This window comes from Arachis duranensis, chromosome 2 (assembly GCF_000817695.3).
Source record: "Arachis duranensis cultivar V14167 chromosome 2, aradu.V14167.gnm2.J7QH, whole genome shotgun sequence".
Taxonomy (NCBI): domain Eukaryota; kingdom Viridiplantae; phylum Streptophyta; class Magnoliopsida; order Fabales; family Fabaceae; genus Arachis; species Arachis duranensis.
The window spans coordinates 18,347,437-18,353,148 of NC_029773.3; positions in this window are offsets into that span (position 1 = coordinate 18,347,437).

Genomic DNA, 5,712 nt, shown 5'->3' on the forward strand with positions numbered 1-5,712 from the left:
CGGCCAATAGAATCCTGCTCGGATTACTTTCCTGGCGAGTGACCTTGCTCCGAGATGGTTTCCGCAGATCCCACTATGTACTTCCTCCAATACCTCGGCAGTTCTTGAGGTCGGTACACACTTTAACAATGGTGTCGATATCCCCCTTCTATAGAGGATATTTCTCACCAAGGTGTAGTGTTGTGCTTCCCTTCGGATCTTTTTGGCTTCTTTCTCCTCTTTAGGGAGGATGTCGAATTTTATGTATTCGACTAAGGGGTTCATCCATCCGAGGTTTAAACCGACTACCTCAAGTACTTCTTGCTTATCCTCTGTTTTTGATACCAAGGGCTCTTGGAGGGTTTCTTGAATCAGGCTTCTGTTGTTCCCTCCTGGTTTGGTACTTGCTAACTTGGATAGGGCATCTGCTCTGATATTTAGATCCCGAGTTATATGTTTGACCTCGGTTTCTGCAAAGCGCCCAAGGTGCTCCAAAGTTTTTTCCAAGTACCTCTTCATATTAGGGTCCTTTGCCTGATATTCTCCACTTATTTGGGAGGTCACCACCTGTGAGTCGCTGTATATCATCACCTTTGTAGCACCGACTTCTTCTGCCAACTTTAGTCCGGCAATCAAGGCTTCATATTCTGCCTGATTATTTGAAGCCGGAAATTCAAATTTTAAAGAAACCTCTATCTGGGTTCCTCTTTCATCTACCAATATTATGCCTGCGCCGCTTCCCGTTTTGTTGGAGGATCCGTCTACATAGAGTTCCCATGTAGTCGGCTTTTCCTCTTGATCTCCTGCGTATTCTGCGACGAAGTCGGCGAGGCACTGAGCTTTAATTGCTGTCCGAGTTTCATATCTCAAATCGAACTCGGAGAGTTCTATTGCCCATTGAACCATTCTCCCTGCAACATCCGTCTTTTGGAGGATTTGCTTCATGGGTTGGTTCGTACGGACTCTTATGGTGTGAGCTTGAATGTAAGGTCGTAGCCTTCGTGAGGCTATTACCAAGGAGTAGGCAAACTTTTCTAGTTTGTGGTACCTTAGTTCAGGGCCTTGTAGGACCTTACTGATGAAGTAGACTGGGTGTTGTCCGACCTCGTCCTCTTTTATCAGGGCTGACGAGACAGCCCTGCTTGCTACGGATAAGTACAGAACGAGGTCTTTCCCTGGTACTGGTCGGGTTAGGATAGGAGGTTGGCTTAAAAACTTTTTGAACTCTTGGAACGCCTCCTCGCATTCTGGAGTCCATTCAAATTGGCACCGTTTTCTTAATAGGGAAAAAGGGGAAGGGACTTTAGTGCCGATCCTGCCAAAAATCTGGAGAGGGCTGCAAGTCGACCATTGAGTTACTGGACTTCTCTCAAACAAGTCGGGCTTTTCATTTCTAGGATGGCTCTACACTTATCGGGATTGGCTTCAATCCCTCTTTGTGTTAGCATAAATCCTAAAATTTTTCCTGCCTCCACCGCGAAGGCGCACTTGGCGGGATTTAATCTCATCCCATGCAGCCTTATGGTATCGAAGACTTGCGAGAGGTCTGATAGGAGGTCGACCTCCTTTTTCGTTTTTACCAGCATGTCATCGACGTATACTTCCATTAGGGTCCCTAGGTGAGGGGAAAACACTTTATTCATCAACCTTTGATATGTGGCTCCTGCATTCTTCAATCCGAATGGCATGACCACGTAGCAAAAGTTAGCTCTGGGTGTGATGAATGATGTTTTCTCCTGGTCGGGCTCGTACATCGGGATTTGATTATATCCCGAGTAGGCGTCCATGAATGATAAGTATTGGTACCCCAAGCTGGAGTCCACTAGGGTATCAATACTTGGTAGGGGATAAGGGTCCTTGGGACATGCCTTATTTAAGTCGGTATAGTCGACACACATTCTCCATTTACCATTCTGTTTTTTGACTAGCACTACATTTGCTAGCCATGTTGGGTACTTGACTTCTTTGATGAAGCCGGCTTCTAAGAGCGCATGTACTTGTTCTTCTACTATTAGGGCTCGTTCTGGGCCGAGCTTGCGTCTTCTTTGTTGTACAGGTCGGGACCCTGGGTAGACCGAGAGCTTGTGGGACATGAGCTCGGGGTCAATCCCTGGCATGTCAGAGGCCTTCCAAGCGAAGAGGTCGGAATTATCTTTTAGGAGTTCGGCTAGCCCTTGTTTTAGAGTTTCCCCTAGGTTGGCTCCTATATAAGTGTTTTTTCCTTCCTCGTTACCGACCTGTATCTCTTCGGTTCTTCCTCCCGGTTGTGGTCGCAGCTCTTCTCTGGCCCTTGCGCCACCGAGCTCTATTGTGTGAACTTCTTTGCCCTTTCCTCTCAGATTTAGGCTTTCATTGTAGCATTTCCTTGCCAATTTCTGGTCTCCCCTTACTGTGGCTATCCCCGCTGAGGTCGGGAATTTCATGTAGAGGTGGAGAGTGGATACCACAGCTCTGAGCCGATTAAGGGTAGCTCTGCCGATTAGGGCATTATATGCTGACCCCACGTCGATGACTATAAAGTCTATGCTCAGAGTCTTTGATTTTTCCCCTTTTCCAAAAGTGGTGTGAATGGGCAAAAATCCTAGTGGTTTTATTGGCGTGTCCCCTAATCCGTATAGGGTGTCGGGGTAGGCTCTTAACTCTTTCTCATCTAACCCTAGCTTGTCGAAAGCAGGCTTGAAAAGAATGTCCGCCGAGCTTCCTTGGTCTACTAGGGTTCTGTGGAGATGGGCATTTGCTAGGATCATAGTTATTACCACTGGATCATCGTGCCCAGGGATTATTCCTTGCCCATCTTTGTAATACCCGGTCTAACCGAAATTAATTAAATAATGAGTTAAGTAGGAGCGAATATGGTTGAAATATTTGGCAATTGGAATTTGATGATTTAAATATGATTTTTGGATTCAGTGAATTTTTCCGAGTCCGAAGACATAGTTTTCTGCGTAAAAGCGCGCAGTGGAATTTTGACCGGCAGTACCGGCTGAGACCTGTCTGGTACTGCAGCTGAGAAAATTGATTATGAGTAAATAAGATTAAGAAATGAGGGATTATAATTAGGGAGGTAGAAATATTTGAAGTGCGATTTAGAGCGCTAATCTTAAAGGTTTTGGTCCAAAATTGGGCCAACGGACAAAAATAAGTGAACCGGGCCTAAGTGGGCCCAAGACCCAACATATATAAACATTAGTTATGAGCATTTCAGCTCATTTTGCCCTAAAGAAGAGGTGTGGGGCGCTGAAATCAAGAGGTGAGGAAAAAGAGAGAAAACCTAACTCTCTTTAATCTTCTGTTACACGTTTTTGGGTAGTTAGTGTTGAAATCTTGTGATTTTTGGGTGTTTAGGGATACTCCAACATAGATTCTAAGTGGGTTCTATCCCTACTTCATATGGGCTGAGGTAAGAAGTGCTCAAACCCTTGTGATTTATCATCTTTATGAGCCCTAGGTTGATGTATGTATGTAATATTGGTTATGTTAGTGCATTTGATGGTTTTGGTGCACGATTGGGAGATTGGTGTTGCTTGAGGAGCTTTGGTGAGGCTTAGGGCTAAGGTTGGTGGAGACTTCCAAAGAAGAGGCTCAATTGATTTGGCTACAAGAGGTACGGTTTAAGTTTCATTTAAGTACCGTGTGGTGTGATGAGAATTCCTAGGCTAGATGCCCTTAGGATTAAGTTTGGATTGTGTAAATGGTTGATGCTAATATGCATAGTTGGTATGTAATGTGAATTAATGATTGGGTTGAGAATTGTGTGGCCTTGTATGTTTGGTGTATTGAGAATTAAATGTATGGGGTAATGAGTATTGATTTGTGGTTTATGCTTTTAAATTGTGAAATTGGGCCAGAGGCCGTGAATTTTGAGCCGGAGGCCGAGAAGAGGTAAGGAAGGTAAGTTGATGTGTGCATTGTATGATGACACAAGTGATTGGATGAGTTTTAAATAATGAATGTATGAATGATTGGGTTGATTGTTGAATAATAAGGTTTGAGGAGTTGAAGTGTGGAATTTGGTAATTTTGGGTGAAATTATGTAGATGAGGTATGTTTGGTTTTGGGTTGAGAAATATTATGTGGTCATATATGTGATTATGATTATTGATGTCTTGATGGTATGATGATGCAAAAGAGATATGTATGTTGTGATATATGCTTATGCATGAGAGATATGTATGTTGTGATATACGCTTGAGAAATGATTAAGGTTGATTTGTGGGTGAAACCATGTGATAGTGAGTATGATATTGATTATGTATAATGATGATTGATTGGAAATAGTATTGTTAGAAATTGGGATGAAGAAGGATGTATGACATGTTAATGTGTTTATAATTTAGCCATTTGTTTGAAATGGGTAAAAATGGTTATATGGCGGTTTTGTGAATCGTAGTAAAGTGTTAATGTATGAGTTGAGGAGGCTTGGTATTGAATTTGATATATTTTGATTGATTTCAAAGAAAAGGGATGAAATTGGCATGTTTTGATTGATCTTGAAAAGAGTTGAAAATGACTTGTTTTGAAAATGGCACTTTGTGGTTTTGCATGAAAAACATAGTTTTTGGGCATACTTTGATGGGACATAACTTGGACTACGGATCTCTGTTTTGTGCCAAACTTGTTTAGAAATGAAATTGGATCCGGGATGTCCATGCCGTTCGAAGAACGGGTGAAAAATGATTTAAAATGAGGAAGTTATGTCCGTCAGAAGATTGGGGGTTGAATTTGTAAATTCTGCAGCTTTTAACTTATAAAACTTTTAGCAGAATGACCCTCCACGCGTCGTTCTTTAAGAAGGCACCATCCACGCGTGCGCGTGGTGTACACGTGCGCGTCGATGCGCTGCACCCAATGCCCAGCCATTTTCCCGAGAGTTGTGCCAGAGTTGTGCCAGTCTTGTGCCTGGGGCGCAAGTGTACCCACGCGTACGCGTGGCTGACGCGTACGCGTCGTTATCTATTTTTCAATCCGCGCGTCCGCGTGAATGGCGCGTATGCGCCGATGAGTTTTGTGGCCATCCACGCGTGCGCGTGGAGTACGCGTACGCGTGGCCCTGTTTTCATCCCAAAGTTGATTTTTGAGTATTAAAAGCCAAATCTCATACTTCTAAGCCTCTGATCTCACCCCTTATGTATTAAATCATTATGATATGCCTAGCAATGAGAAAGGAGCTAGGGGATATGGTAACTTGCGAGTGAAGCAAAGGGAAAAGTTATGATCAATGATGATCAACGATGATTATATGAGATATGGAGGATGACGGTAGGAGTACCGTGTATGCCATGAGCCGAAGGGCTATATCTATTGATAAATGGCTGGTTTTTGATTGAACCATGAGCCGGATGACTGAGTTATTGCCGGGTCACGGCAAAGCCATTATTGATTATTGCTGAGTATAAATGCATATATGATTAATGAATGAATGTGTTAAATGGATAACAGTGGAAGATGTTGAAATGTGATGTGTAACCCCGGGTAGTAGGCAGTGGCGTTGTCCACTTGCTCCGGGTATGAGACGGAAAAGGATGTTTATGATAAATGAGTTAATTATGGAGTGTTGAATGAATGTAACTCTGACACCTGGGTAGTAGTAAGGGTTGGGGTCCGTCCCACTTGCTCCAGGTTAATGTTTGAGTTTTGATAACAATGAGGATTGATAATATGAATTGAGATTGAATGAATATATGTTTGAGATACCTGGGCAGTAGCAAGGGTTGTGGTTCGTCCCGCTTGCTC